General features: G+C 40.2%; 1 non-coding gene across 1 annotated transcript; it reads right to left on the bottom strand.

Moving 5' to 3' along the window:
- Nucleotides 1–15,856: 15,856 nt before the first annotated feature.
- On the bottom strand, nucleotides 15,857–15,964 carry LOC112761920 (small nucleolar RNA R71). The gene has a single exon (XR_003182289.1). It is a non-coding gene; the product is annotated as a small nucleolar RNA R71 (small nucleolar RNA).
- Between the last annotated feature and the right edge of the window lie 392 nt (nucleotides 15,965–16,356).

The raw sequence follows: 16,356 nt of genomic DNA on the forward strand, positions 1-16,356 counted from the left end.
GAAATGGTAGGCTATTTGGGATAAGTGAGCTAATAACAAATGATGGCCTCAATCATATGTATGCATGCAAATACACTAAACAATGGACATATAGAATGGAACAAACTATAGATTGCAATCATAGAGAAGAAAATACGCAAGAATAAAATATTATGGTTAAATAATATAACCATATAATTAAGCTCAAAATCTCACAGGTTATGTGTTCTTAGCTATAGTTCATGTTCCAAAATAAAATCTTCAGACAAGTTTAACACAAATTTTCTTAATTTGAATTAGTGAAATATTATAAAATAGGGTCTTGAAAAGAAACTCATTACTTTAACTAAGCAAAACATACATGTAAACAATTATTATCATGCAATCTATCCTATCTAACAAAAAAAAGTCAAATATTGGTGTTAAGAGAGAGAAGTTACCTCCGGAAGTCAAGGACTGACCTCCCCACACTTAAGGCTTAGCACGGTCCTGCATGCCATCAGTAAGGAGCAAGGTAGGGCTGGAAGCATCGCCTCCGCTGTCTGGTTCGCCATGGCTCCCTGTGCTACTGGATGAAGGGGAGTCCGGGGTGTCCTTCTGCTCCGGAGGTAGGTGGGAACCAACTATGAGTTTCTTCAGATAGTTATATCGGCGCTTGTTACGGCGCTCCATTTGCTCCATCTGCCGGTCTTGCTGGTCGAATCTCTCAAGGGTCTGAAGGAACATCTGATGGATGGATGGTGCTTGTAGTGTGGATGATGGTGGAGTAGAAGAAGGAGGAGTATCTAAAGATGGGCCTGCAGGCCGGCTCGTAGAGGGAACTGGGGGTCGGATGTACTTCCCATTCAGGACATACTGATTGGCCCTAGGGATCATAACCTTTGTGTCTCTTGCCCGATAAGGCACACCTGCTATAGAGACTAAATTTGAAACCAAGGCGGGGAAAGGCAGGTTACCCGCAATCTGTACGTGTCCCATTGCCTACCAGATGAGTCGGGACAGGTTGAGAGGTTGCTCTGTCAGGATGCACCAGATGAGAACAGCCATGTCCGCTGTGAAGGTGGACTCGTGAGTGCTCGGAAAGATATAGTGGTACATAGTCTGTGCCCACACACGAGCCTCCAAGGTGAGTGATTGCGCTGAGATGCTCTTGGATTTTGACCGATGCTGTCCATAGATCCAGGTGCTGCCAGGTTGGGCTATAACTCCAAGGATGCTATCCCAGTCAAAATGATACATCTGGCACTTAAGAGAGGCTTCTTGATATACATCCAATCCCTCCGGGCTAGGTGGAAGATCCAGTGCTCTCTGTATGGCACTCTCGGAGACAAGGATTTGCTGCTGACGGACATAGACTGTCTGCAGAGTAGGCGAGTAGAAGTTGGAGTAGAATTCAACTACCCATGATAGGTTGACCTCTCGCGGCTGCCTCCTCAAAAATCCCCACTGTCTTCTCTCGATGCAGGACTCCACAAAATCAACAAAGTGTGTTGGGACAATGAGTAGATGCTCATTGTTGTAGTTCCTCTCGGCTAGGATGGGGAACATCTGATCCCAATAATGGTTAGTGAACCGTGTGGAGTCCCGTACAGGAAGGGCTTTCTCTGCTTCATCAACTTTAATGATTCTCTTTACCCGCTTTGTTGGCGGCTTGACACTGGTAGATGGTGGTGCCTTAGCCGGTGGTCTCTTGGTTCCTCTCCTTGCCGGTGTCTTGTCAGTGGCCTTCTCTTTTCCTTTCTTGGTACCCATTCCAAAGGAAGAAAGAAAGAGGAAGATTGTTAAACATATAAAACCAAAAATCGGAGGGAGAAAATTCCAAGAGATAATGAATGCCAAAGAAAAGATAATAGCTTAAATACATGGTAGTTACAACATGTAGGTAAAACACCAATTAAGAGCAAGAAGGCAATTCATAATGATTAGATGCAAGAGGGTAAAAGCATTCCAGTAATAGGCATGAGAAGCATAATTCAAGCATCAATTATTAAGTGTACCAAATTAAAGAGTACTTGTATGATGACAATTGTGAATGATAATCCCAAATACATGTGGATTACAAGTGTTGTGAAAAAGAGGCATTAAAGTGTAAGAGTAAAATAAAATATGATTTAGAATGCCATGAGAGCGTTTTCATAAACACTTGGTGTGCAAGTTAAAATAGGAATGAAAATAATGAATCCAAATGTATATGAGAGCCAAATTTAAATGTCAATTGTCAAATTACTCCTTGTAATATCCACAAGCTCAATGATAATAAGGTACTACCCAAATAAAGCTCCAACACCAAGAAAATGCATGATAAAAGAAAGAAAAAAGAAACCATAAATAACTGAGCTTAAAGAAAAATTTAGAAGAAAGAAAGATAAATAAATGCAATAATTGAAAGAAGAATGAAAGAGTAGATGGGAGGAAGAAAAGAAACCTGAGGTAGAAGATGAAAAAGGGAGGAAGAAAGTAGTAGATAGTAAGAAGGAATAATGAAGAAAGAAGGAATAAGAAAAAAGAAAGAATTAGGATGGAAAGAGAATTAGGATTGGGGGAGGGAATAATAGAAATCTGGGCGGCGTATTGGTTTAACCATGCAGCGCATGCGACGCATATGCGCACAGCATGCGTACGCGTGTGTCGCATAAAATTGATAGTGACGCGTAAGCGTCTGGCACGCGCACGCGTGCCTTGGGTTGTGCAAATCGCGCGAAGGCAGCGACGCACACGCACAACTCTCTGTTCGTTCTGGGTTGGGGCCACAATTGCAAACGACGCGTGCGCGTTAGGCACGCGCACGCGTGGATGGCCATCAAGTGAAGGGATGCACACGCATCAAGGATGCGTACGCATGATAAAAATTGTGCCTCTAGCACAGTACCAGCCCCATACCATCACAACTCTCTGTTCAGCATGCTAATTACGCCGATTTCTCTATCCACGCGTGCGCATGCTTGACGCGTACGCGTGGAGTGCCAAGGTTGCAAATGACGATATGCGTGATATACGCATACGCGTGACCTTGCTTGTGCACAACGCACGCTTCCTGCTCCACTCCCGCGTAACTCTCTGTTTACTTCCTTGGTGTTGCAAATGCACGCATGACGCGCGCGCGTCAGGGACGGTTGCGCGTCGAACACCCCCTTTTTTATGCAGAATGCAGATGATGATGCAGAACTTATGAATGAACACTGATAAAAACAAAATAAAGTAAGACTAGGAATGAAAAGGGACGATCATACCATGGTGGGTTGTCTCCCACCTAGCACTTTGCTTTTACATCCTTAAGTTGGACGGTCCACAAGCTCAGTCTTCTTCTATTGGTGGATCCTCCAAGAGGAAGATCTCCAGCTCCTTGTTGTGCTTTATCTTCTCCCGTGATACAGCTTCAAGCGGTGGCCATTTACTTTGATGAATTTGGAGGTTGAAGGATGACTCAAGTGGAAAACTTCGTATGGCTCTACCTTCTCTACTCTATAGGGGCCTTCCCACCTTGATCTCAGCTTGCCTGGCATGAGCCTCAACCTTGAGTTGTAAACGAGAACTAGCTCCCCAGGTTTGAACTCTCTTCTCTTGATATGCTTGTCATGCACAGCCTTCACCTTCTCTTTGTATAGTCTGGAGTTGTCATATGCTTCGAGTCGAAGGTTCTCCAGCTCTGCTAGTTGCAGCTTCCTTTCAGCACCAGCTTTCTCAAATCCCATGTTGCATTCCCTTACAGCCCAGAAAGTTTTGTGTTCCACCTCCAATGGAAGATGACAGGCCTTGCCATAGACCAGGCGGAATGGACTCATTCCTATGGGTGTCTTGTATGCTGTCCGATAAGCCCAGAGCGCATCTACAAGCCTGGTGCTCCAGTCTTTCCTATGAGGTTTGACAATCTTCTCCAGTATGCGCTTTATCTCTCTGTTAGATACCTCGGCTTGCCCATTGGTCTGAGGGTGGTAAGCTGTTGTTACCTTGTGAACAATGCCATGTTTCTTCAGTAGACCTGTTAATCTCCTATTACAAAAGTGAGTGCCTTGATCACTCACGATTGCTCGTGGTGATCCAAAGCGACAGATAATATTATTTCGCACAAAGGAGACAACAGTGTTAGCATCATCAGTACGGGTAGGAATTGCTTCCACCCATTTGGAAGCATAATCAACAGCTAATAATATATATAAAAAAACCATTAGAGTTTGGAAATGGACCCATGAAGTCAATACCACAAACATAAAAAATTTCACAGAATAGCATAAGCTGTTGGGGTATCTCATCCCTCTTGGATATATTTTTAAACCTTTGGCATGAGAGCAAGATTTACAGAAGGCAGTGACATTCTTAAAAAGAGTGGGCCATCAGAATCCACAGTCCAAAATTTTCCTAGCTGATCTTTGAGGACCAAAATGTCCACCACTCTCAGAGGAGTGGCAGGCCTCTAAAATTGACTGGAATTCTAATTGAGGCACACACCTTCTAATTATTTGGTCAGCACCATACCTCCATAAATATGGGTCATCCCATATATAATATTTGGACTCGCTTTTCAGCTTGTCCCTTTGATGCTTAGTAAAATTAGGAGGGAAGGTATGACTGACTAGATAATTAGCTATAGGTGCATACCAAGGAACTACCTCAGATATTGTGTGCAAGCTATCAAATGGAAAAACATCTTTGATAGGAGTGGAGTCATTCTTAATGTGCTCTAGGTGACTCAAGTGGTCTGCCACTAAATTCTGGGACCCACTCATATCTTTGATTTCTAAATCAAATTCTTGCAGCAACAATATCCAACGTATTAACCTTGGTTTGGACTCTTTTTTAGCTAACAAATATTTTAGAGCTGCATGGTCTGAGTATACTACTACCTTAGTACCAAGTAAATAGGCTCAGAATTTATCCAGAGCAAAAACAATAGCCAGAAGCTCTTTTTCAGTGATAGTATAATTAGGAGCGGCGTCTAAGGTCTTAGAAGCATAAGCAATTATAAAAGGGTCCTTACCTTCGCGCTGAGCCAACACCTCTCCTATTGCACGGTTGGAGGCGTCACACATAATCTCAAAAGGCTGGCTCCAGTCAGGTCCTCTCACAATCAGAGCTTGAGTCAAGGCGATCTTCAGCTTGTCAAACGCTTTCATGCAGTCCTCACTCAGCTCAAACTCAACATCCTTCTGCAGCAATCGGGATAAAGGCAATGCTACCTTATTGAAGTCCTTGATAAATCTTTGATAGAAACCTGCATGACCAAGGAATGAACGGACTTCCTTCACGGAGGAGGGGTAAGGTAAACCATAAATCACGTCTACCTTTGCTGGATCTACAGAAATACCAGTATTAGAAACAACATGTCCTAGAACAAGACCTTGTTTTACCATAAAATGACATTTTTCAAAATTTAATACAAGGTTTAAACTAACACACCTGTCTAATAATCTAGCTAAACTATCCAAGCAAAGGTTAAACGAATCACCATACACACTAAAGTCATCCATGAAAACTTCCATACAGTTTTCAATAAGATCTGAGAAAACACTCATCATGCATCTTTGGAAAGTAGCCGGTGCATTACATAAGCCAAAAGGCATTCTCTTGTATGCATATGTTCCAAAGGGACATGTAAAAGTAGTCTTCTCCTGATCTTCAGGAGCTATATGAATTTAAAAATAGACAGTGTAACCATCTAGAAAATAGTAGTGTGATTTACCTGACAGGCGATTGAGCATCTGATCGATGAAGGACAGTGGGTAGTGATCCTTGCGAGTAGCCTGGTTAAGGCGCCTATAATCAATGCACACCCTCTAGGAGTTCTGCACTCTAGTTGTCAGGAGTTCTCCATGCTCATTCTTCATTGTTGTGACTCCAGACTTCTTGGGCACCACTTGTACTGTGCTAACCCATTCACTATCTGAGATGGGGTAGATGATGTCAGCTTCAAGCAGTTTGATCACTTCCTTCTTGACAACTTATAAGATGGTGGGATTCAATCGCCTTTGAGGTTGACAGACAGGCCTTGCTCCCTCTTCTAAAAATATACAGTGCTCACAGACTTGAGGACTGATGCCTACTATATCCACCAAGCTCCACCCAATTACTTTCTTGTGTCTTCTCAGCACACTAAGCAGCTGCTCCTCCTGTTGGAAAGTGAGTTCCCTTACAATGATAACTAGGAGCTTCTAATGATCCTCAAGGTAAGCATACTTGAGGTGGGGTGAAAGGGGCTTCAACTCCATTTTCTGCTCATGGCTAGGCACTTGATCTTCTGGAGCTAGTGATGGTGGCAAGGTGTCTTCATTTTGTTCAGAGGGTTTCCCCACACTTGCACCTTGCTCGATGTACATCTCTTCTACTTCTTCTTGGTGAACTGCAGCTACAGTTTCATCAATGATGTCGCATTGGAAGATGGAGTGATCTTCCGGAGGGTGCTTCATGGCTTCATCCAGGTTGAAGCTCACTGTTCTGCCATCTATTTCAAAAGAGTAAGTTCCTGAGAAGGCATCCAATTTGAACCTTGAAGTCTTCAAAAATGGCCTTCCAAGCATGATGGATGATGGTCTTCCTGAGTCATTAGGGGGTATCTCCAAGATGTAGAAGTCAATAGGGAATGTGAGCCCCTTAATGCTCACCAGCACGTCCTCAGCAACTCCAACCACTAAGATTATGCTTTTATCTGCCAAAACAAAATGTGCTGCCGACCTTTTTAAGAGAGGAAGTCTCAAGGCATCATATACAAATAATGGCATAATACTAACACATGCACCCAAATCACACATGCAATCAAAAAATTGTACACCCTCAATAGTAATAGTAACCATACATGGACCCGGATCACTACATTTTCCCGGTACAGCACCCATTAAAGCAGAGATAGAGCTACCTAGAGGAATAGTTTCTAAATCATGTATTTTATCTTTATTCATGCATAAATCTTTTAGAAACTTAGCATACTTAGGTACCTGGCGAATGACATCAAAAAGGGGAATAGTTACCTCAACCTTTTTGAAGATCTCCACCATCTTGGGGTCTAGCTCCATCTGCTTTCTGGATTTTCTAGCAAGGTGTGAAAATGGAATGGGAATGGCTTCTCTTGCAACTTCATCTTCTTTTGGCGTTTCATTCCTTGGTTGAGCCACTTCTTCTTCAACCATGTCTTGTACTTCCTCCTCTTCTTCAACATTCTCTACCTCAACAATGTCTTCAACTTGAATGTCTTCCTTTGAGCTTGGCTCCTCATGACTCTTCTCTTGTAGTGTGGTTCTGGACCTCAAAGTAATGGCATTGATTTCACCTTTGGGGTTGGGTAAAGGTTGAGAAGATAGTGCATTGGAGCTGGAAAGTTGATTGTTGGGAGTAGTAGGTGGTTCCATCTGGGAGATGAGAGCTTGTAAAGTAGAGGTAAGACCAGTGATGCTAGAGGTAAGTATATTCTGAAGGTCTTTCTGTCCTTGTACAATAGAGCGAAGCATCTCATCATTGGAAGAAGAAGGGGGATAAGTAATTTGAGGGGTTTGCTGTTGGTTGTTCTGAGGTTCTTGGGCTTGTCTTTGGTGAGGTTCCTGGTACGTCTGACCTTGGTTCTACTGTTGGTATGGGGGGTTCTATGGATACCGGTTCTGCTGATTGTTGTTGCTGTTCCACCTCGGATTTCTACCGTTGTCTCTGCCTCTTTGGTTGGAGTTGTCTTGCCAACCTTGATTGTAGTTCCTATCTTGGTTATAATTGCTGCCTTGTGATAGTATCCTTGATTCGGGCGGTCGTAGAAATTATGGGTAGCTGCCAAGGTATTGTCTTCTTGTTGGAGTTGCGGACACTCATCAGTGTAATGAGTATAACAGGCACATATTCTGCACACCCTCTGAGGAACCAACTGTTGACAATGTTGTTGTTGATTCAGCTGTAGCTACTTCAGTATGTTGGTCATCTCTCCCAGAGTCTGTGTGAGAGCAGCAGTCTCACTACTAGAGGAAACCTTCGCAATAGCCTTGGGATGGTTGTTTCTGTGCCTGGCATTCCGGGTAGACTCAGCTAGATCGGCGATCAGCTACCACGCTTCTGTTGCCGTCTTATACTTCTTCAGAGAATAATTACTCACAGCATCTAATGTAGTCTTATCCTGAGGCTTCATGCCTTGTGTGAAGTAGATAATCAACACCAACTGGTCAATCTTGTGGTGGGGACATGAGTCTAGGAGATTTTTGAAGCGTTTCCAATACTCATAAAGAGTCTCTGACTCACCTTGGATAATGCAGGAGATTTCTTTTCGCAGTTTATCTGTAACTTCAGCTGGAAAGTATTTGTCCAGGAATTCCCTTCTGAGCAGATCCCAATTAGTAACAACTTCTTCAGGTTGAGTGTAGAACCACTCCCTTGCCTTTCCCTCAAGAGAGAACGGGAAGGCATATAGCCAAATAGTAGTCTCATCTGCACCATGATGCCTAGTAGTTGAGCATGCTGTCTGAAAATCTCTGAGGTGCTTGATAGGCTCTTGAGCAGGTAAGCCATGAAACTTAGGCAGTAGATTGATTAGCGCAATCTTCAGTTCAAAATCTGCAGCCAGATTTGGGTGACGCGCTTGATACAGTTGCAGTGTAAAGTCTGGAGCTCCTGCTTCCTAGAGAGTAATTATTCTGGGCTCCGACATATTACCTGCGCGTAAATCAACAAAATCAGTAGAAGAGGAGCTTGTTTCTTCCTCAAATGGCGCTTCAGATTTGACCTCAGATGAGACTGGTGAATTAGTAGTAATCACTTTACCACCCTCAGAGGCTAACCGACGCTGAGCTCGCCTAATACGTGAAATAGTTCTTTCGATTTCAAGATCAAACGCAGCTAAGCTCAAATTAGGTAGTGAACGCGTCATTCAATGAAAGAAACATACAGCTCATGGTAATAAAATAAAATCAAATATGTAAATATGTAAATTTAAAATTATTTACACCAACCAATAATTTAGCACACTGTTGTAACTCTCCAGCAACGGCACCAAAAATTGACGGGCAGAAAATTGTCGATTAAGAATTTAATATAGAAATAACGTTGCAAGTACAGTTCTTAACCGAAGAAAATTTCGCTTATCAATTTAGAAAGAATTGTTACAAATTGAGAATAAAATACTGGGAGTAGAATTCCCAGGTCGTCTCCCAACGAGTTGACAAAAGAGTACTATTTTATTGGTCAGGAATTTTTCCGAGAAATTTTAGAATTGGAGGACGGGAAAATAAAATAATTATTGATTAAAGCACTAGAAATTAACAAAAGGTTTTATGTAATTAAAATAAAAAGCCTTGACTGGGAGAAGATTAATTGGAAGTTCTATCCTTGTTGAATTTTCCCAAGTGTAATAGTAAGAGGTTGTTGTTCTACTTAGTTATCCTTTACCTGATAAAAGAAAGTCAAGTAACTAATCAATTCTGATTCCCAAGTCCTAATCCTCTCCTAAGGAAGGATTATAGTTAGAGAATAGAGAGCCAGCCAACAACTTCCAATTTCCAATTAACACTTGAGTATTCCGACTCAAGGGTCTCCTTTTAATCAACTCCCAAGTCAAGTTGGGAGTCTACTCCATTGACATGAATGCCATTTTCATAAACCATAAAAGGGATAGAAAAGAAGACATGGTAATTTAAATAAAATAATAACAGAAAAGTAATTAAAGGTAAAAATACTTCTTTGCATTAATAAATTTCAAAATCAAAGATATCCATCTGTAATTCTGAAGGGTAAATGGGTGATAAAAGAGTAAGGAAATAAGGAAACAAACTAGAATAATAGAAACTTCAACAGAGGTGGTAACTCTTCTCAATATCCAAATCAAAAGCATAAAACTCTAAAACTATGAATGTGAAGAACCCTAGAGGAAGTAGTATTTTCTCTCTCAGATTTAAAACTAAAAACTAAAAACTATGTAAATGTGAATGTGTGTTGAGTCTCTGCTTGTCCCCTGACTCTAGTCTGTGTTTCTGGGCCGAAAACTAGGTCCAAACTCAACCCAAAATCGCCCCCAGTGTTTTCTGCGATTTTTGCATGTGGCGCACGTCACGCGTACGCGTCGATGGTCCTCTTCGCATGTCACGCGGACATGTCAGTTACGCGCACGCGTCGCTATGCAATCTCGCTTATCACGCGTACGCGTCAGGTACGCACACGCGTCATTGTGAAAATCTCCAAATCACGCGCACGCGTCGATCCTCACTGGTTATCTCCTTTATTTCTTGTGCTCCTTCTATTTTTGCAAGCTTCCTCTCCATCCTTTAAGCCATTCCTATCCTATATAGCCTGAAAACACTTAGCACACAGATCACGGCATCGAATGGTATAAAGGGGAATTAAAATACACAATTTAAAGGCTTAGGAAGCAAGTTTTCAACCATAGAACAAAATTGGGAAGGAATTGTAAAATCATGCAAATTGTATGAATAAGTGTACAAAGACTTGATAAAAACCACTCAAATTAGCACAAGATAAACCATAAAATAGTGGTTTATCAATGACCGACTTCAAGTAATCGAACTTTTGCTAAATTACTTTTACAACTTTGTACCTCATCGCTTTATCTTGCTGACCACTTTAGGTCGGTCAATAATTTTTGCAGTTTGTCAAGCTTAAGTTAACGTGTTTGAGATAGGAAACTTAAAAAGAAATAGACCAGGAATCTTTTATTAATGTTTAAGAAATTTCCTTACAAAGCTATTTACTAAAGGCTTGGGTGCCCCTAATCCTTGTACTGGTGACTCGTTAAAAAACCCTTTTTATTGGGAAAAAAGAGTGCACCTAGGTACAAGGCTTTTAGCTGTAGTATCTTTTTAGGTTACAAGCGTGCCAAGTCCTCAGGAGCTCCTGTCCTTGGAGGTCGGACACCTTATAAGAACCTTTACTTAGAACCTCTATTATCTTATAGGGTCCTTTTCAGTTTGCAGTTAGCTTCCTTTCACCCGACTTTTGCATTCCGATGTTGTTCCGAATCAGGATAAGGTCGTTGGTGTTGAAACTTCTTTTGATCACCTTTTTGTTGTACTTAGAGCCATCCTTTGCTTCAGAGCTTCCTCCCTAATCCGAGCTCTTTCCCGAACTTCGAATAGTAGGTCGAGCTCTTCTCTCTGAGCCTGTGTGTTAGCTTTTTCGTTGTAGAACAAGATTCTAGGTGATTCTTCGGCTATTTTTATGGGGATCACTGCTTCCATTCCATATGCTAGTCGGAAGGGTGATTCTCCCGTTGTGGAATGTGGGGTGGTCCGATAAGCCCACAGGACTTGAGGAAGCTCATCAACCTAGGCACCTTTTGCATCTTGCAATTGGTGCTTTAGCCCGGCCAATATGACTTTATTGGAGGCTTCAGCTTGTCTGTTGGCCTGGAGATGCTCTATCGACATGAACTGGAGTTTAATTTTCAGGTCGGACACCAGATTTCTGAAGGTCGAGTCGGTAAATTGAGTTCCATTCTCTGTGGTGATGGAATGGGGAACTCCAAACCTTGTGACAATGTTCTTATACAAAAATTTATGAATTCTTTGAGCTGTGATGGTTGCCAAGAGCTCTGCCTCAATCCATTTAGTAAAATAATCAACCCCTACAATAAGGTACTTGACTTGGCCTGGTGCTTGGAAAAATGGTCCGAGTAGACCCAGCCTCCATTTAGCAAATGGCCATGGCGAGGTGACACTGATAAGCTCCTCAGGAGGTGCCACATGAAAATTGGCATGTTTTTGGCAAGGTAGGCATGTTTTAACGAACGCGGCTGCCTCTTTTTTTAAGGTCGGTGATGAGCGGATAATTTATACGCTTTTTGACATTGTTTTTAGTATGTTTTTAGTAGGATCTAGTTACTTTTAGGGATATTTTCATTAGTTTTTATGTTAAATTCACATTTCTGGACTTTACTATGAGTTTGTGTGTTTTTCTGTGATTTCAGGTATTTTTTGGCTGAAATTGAGGGACTTGAGCAGAAATCAGATTCAGAGGTTGAAAAAGGACTGCTGATGCTGTTGGATTCTGACCTCCCTGCACTCAAAGTGGATTTTCTAGAGCTACAGAACTCGAAATGGCGCGCTTCCAATTGCGTTGGAAAGTAGACATCCAGGGCTTTCCAGCAATATATAATAGTCCATACTTTGGCCAAGAATAGACGACGTAAACTGGCGTTCAACGCCAGCCTTCTGCCCAAATCTGGCGTCCAGCGCCAGAAAAGGATCCAAAACCAGAGTTGAACGCCCAAACTGGCACAGAAACTGGCGTTCAACTCCACAAATGGCCTCTGCACGTGCTACACTTAAGCTCAGCCCAAACACACACCAAGTGGGCCCCGGAAGTGGATTTATGCATCAATTACTTACTCATGTAAACCCTAGTGACTAGTTTATTATAAATAGGACCTTTTACTATTGTATTAGGTATCTTTTGATCATCTTAGGATCTTAGGATCATCTTTGAAAGCATTGTTCTTAGACCATGGGGGCTGGCCACACGGCCATGCCTGGACCTATCTCTTATGTATTTTCAACGGTAGAGTTTCTACACTCCATAGATTAAGGTGTGGAGCTCTGCTGTTCCTCAAAGATTAATGCAAAGTACTTCTGTTTTCTATTCAATTCATCTTATTTCGCTTCTAAGATATCCATTCGCACCCAAGAACGTGATGAAGGTGATGATTATGTGTGACGCTCATCACCATCTTCCCTTAAGAACGCGTGCCTGACAAACACTTCTGTTCTACATGAATTAAGCTAGAATGAGTATCTCTTAGATCTCCTAACCAGAATCTTCGTGGCGTAAGCTAGAATGATGGCGGCATTCAAGAGAATCCGGAAAGTCTAAACCTTGTCTGTGGTATTCCGAGTAGGATTCAATGATTGAATGACTGTGACGAGCTTCAAACTCGCGATTGTTGGGCGTTAGTGACAGACGCAAAAGGAGGGTGAATCCTATTCCAGCATGATCGAGAACCGACAGATGATTGGCCGTGCTGTGACAGAGCATGTGAGCATATCTTTCACTGAGAGGAGGGGATGTAGCCACTGACAACGGTGATGCCCTTGCATAAAGCCAGCCATGGAAAGGAGTAAGACTGCTTGGATGAAGATAGCAGGAAAGCAGAGGTTCAGAGGAACGAAAGTATCTCCATTCGCTTATCTGAAATTCCTACCAATGATTTACATAAGTACCTCTATCCCTATCTTATTAATTATTATTCGAAAACACCATTATCCATTTATATCTGCCTGACTGAGATTTACAAAGTGACCATAGCTTGCTTCATACCAACAATCTCCGTGGGATTCGACCCTTACTCACGTAAGGTATTACTTGGACGACCCAGTGCACTTGCTGGTTAGTTGTATCGAAGTTGTGACAATTATGAATTAAGATCAAAGCACCAAGCTTTGGAGCCATTACCAGGATTTGTTCGAGCCTGGAGATCACAATTTCGTGCACCAAGTTTTTGGCGCCGTTGCCGGGGATTGTTCGAGTTTGGACAACTGACGGTTCATCTTGTTGCTCAGATTAGGTAATTTTCTTTTTGTTTTCTTTTCAAAAATTTTTCAAAAATATTTTCAAAATTTTCTCATATGTTTTCGAAAAAAAAAAAATAATAATAAAAATGTTTTCAAAAATTTTTAAGAATGAATTCTAGTGTTTCATGAAGCATGTTGAAGCCTGGCTGGCTGTAAGCCATGTCTAAACTTTTTGGAATGGGGTTTCAACTTGTCATCACAAATGAAGAGATTCTCACACACTGAGTTGCTCTATACATGAAAAGTATCCATACCTGCTGAAGCTTGGCTGGCCACTGGCCATGTCTAGTGTTTTGGACTGGAGCTTTCTTTGAAAGCTTGGCTGGCTAGTGAGCCATGTCTAATTCCTGGACTGAAGCTTTAGACTAACATGGCAAGATTCCTGGAATTCATATTAAAAATTTTAGAATCCTTATTTTTCTTTTTTCATAATAATTTTCGAAAAATACCAAAAAAAAAATTAGAAAATCATAAAAATCAAAAATATTTTTCTGTTTCTTGTTTGAGTCTTGAGTCACATCATAAGTTTGGTGTCAATTGCATGTGCATCTTGCATTTTTCGAAAATTTCATGCATTCATAGTGTTCTTCATGATCTTCAAGTTGTTCTTGGTAAGTCTTCTTGTTTGATCTTGATGATTTTTTGTTTTGTGTCTTTTCATGTTTATCATATGCATTCTTGAATTCTTAGTGTCTAAGCATTAAAGAATTCTAAGTTTGGTGTCTTGCATGTTTTCTTTGCATTAAAAATTTTTCAAAATTGTGTCTATGATGTTCATCTTGACATTCATAGTGTTCTTGGTGTTCATCTTGACATTCATAGCATTCTTGCATGCATTCATTGTTTTGATCTAAAAAATTTCATGCATTGCATAATTTTCATGTTTTTCATAAAAATTTCAAAAATAAAAAAAATATCTTTCCCTTTTTCTCTCATCAAATTCGAAAATTTGGATTGACTTTTTCAAAAATTTTTTAAAATCAAATTGTTTCTCATGAGTCAAATCAAATTTTCAATTTGAAAATCTTATCTTTTTCAAAATCTTTTTCAAAAATCAAATCTTTTTCAAAATTCTTAGTTATTTTCGAAAATTCCAAAAATATTTTTCAAAAATCTTTTTCTTATTTTTATACCAAATTTTCGAAAATAACATAATCAATTAATGTTTTGATTCAAAAATTTGAAGTTTGTTACTTACTTGTTAAGAAAGATTCAAACTTTAAGTTCTAGAATCATATCTTGTGATTTCTTATGAATCAAGTCATTAATTGAAATTTTAAAAATCAAATCTTTTTCAAAAACTAATTGCTATCATATCTTTTTAAAAATATCTTCTTATCTTATCTTTTTCAAAAATATCTTTTCAAAATATCTTTTCTAACTTCCTAACTTCTTATCTTTTCAAAGTTTGTTTCAACTAACTAACTAACTTTTTGTTTGTTTCTTAACTTTTTCAAAACCACCTAACTAATTCTCCCTTTCTAATTTTCGAAAATATCTTCCCCTTTTTCAAAAATTTCTTTTTAATTAACTAATTATTTTTATTTTTATTTTTGATTTCAAAAAATTTTCGAAAAAAAAAATAAATACTAAATATTTTTCAAAAACTATTTTCAAAAATCACTAACTCCTTTTCAAAAATAATTTTCGAAAAATCCCTCCTTCTCTCTCATCTTATTCTATTTATTTATTCATCTACTAACATCTCATCTCACATCTCTTCCATCCGTACAGTTGTGTTTCTTCCTTTACATCACATTCTTTGTCTCCCCCTCTTTTCTTCCACTCACAAAGGGATCCCTAGACTGTGGTATAAAGGATCTCTATTATTATTATTATTTTTCTGTGCCTTCTTCTTTGTCATATGAGCAGGAGCAAGGATAAGAACATTCTTGTGGAAGCAGATCCAGAACCTGAAAGGACTCTGAAGAGAAAATTAAGAGAAGCTAAATTACAACAATCCAGAGATAACCTTTCAGAAATTTTCGAATAGGCAGAAGAGATGGCAGCCGAAAATAATAATAATGTAAGGAAGATGCTTGGTGACTTTACTGCACCTAATTCCAATTTACATGGAAGAAGTATCTCCATTCCTGCCATTGGAGCAAACAACTTTGAGCTGAAACCTCAATTAGTTTCTCTGATGCAGCAGAACTGCAAGTTTCATGGACTTCCATCTGAAGATCCTTTTCAGTTCTTAACTGAATTCTTGCAGATATGTGATACTGTTAAGACTAATGGAGTAGATCCTGAAGTCTACAGGCTCATGCTTTTCCCTTTTGCTGTAAGAGACAGAGCTAGATTATGGTTGGATTCTCAACCCAAAGACAGCCTGAACTCTTGGGATAAGCTGGTCACGGCTTTCTTAGCCAAGTACTTTCCTCCTCAAAAGATGAGCAAAGCTTAGAGCTGATGTTCAAACCTTCAGACAGAAAGAAGGTGAATCTCTCTATGAAGCTTGGGAAAGATACAAACAGTTGACCAAAAAGTGTCCTTCTGACATGCTTTCAGAATGGACCATCCTGGATATATTCTATGATGGTTTATCTGAGCTATCAAAGATGTCACTGGACACCTCTGCAGGTGGATCCATTCACCTAAAGAAAACGCCTGCAGAAGCTCAAGAACTCATTGATATGGTTGCTAATAACCAGTTCATGTACACTTCTGAAAGGAATCCTGTGAGTAATGGGACGCCTATGAAGAAGGGAGTTCTTGAAGTTGATACTCTGAATGCCATATTGGCTCAGAATAAAATATTGAGTCAGCAAGTCAATATGATCTCTCAGAGTCTGCATGGAATGCAAGCTGCATCCAACAGTACTCAAGAGGCTTCTTATGAAGAAGAAGCTTATGATCCTGAGAACCCTGCAATAGCAGAGGTAAATTACTTAGGTGA

Source organism: Arachis hypogaea, chromosome 16 (genome assembly GCF_003086295.3).
Source record: "Arachis hypogaea cultivar Tifrunner chromosome 16, arahy.Tifrunner.gnm2.J5K5, whole genome shotgun sequence".
Taxonomy (NCBI): Eukaryota; Viridiplantae; Streptophyta; class Magnoliopsida; order Fabales; family Fabaceae; genus Arachis; species Arachis hypogaea.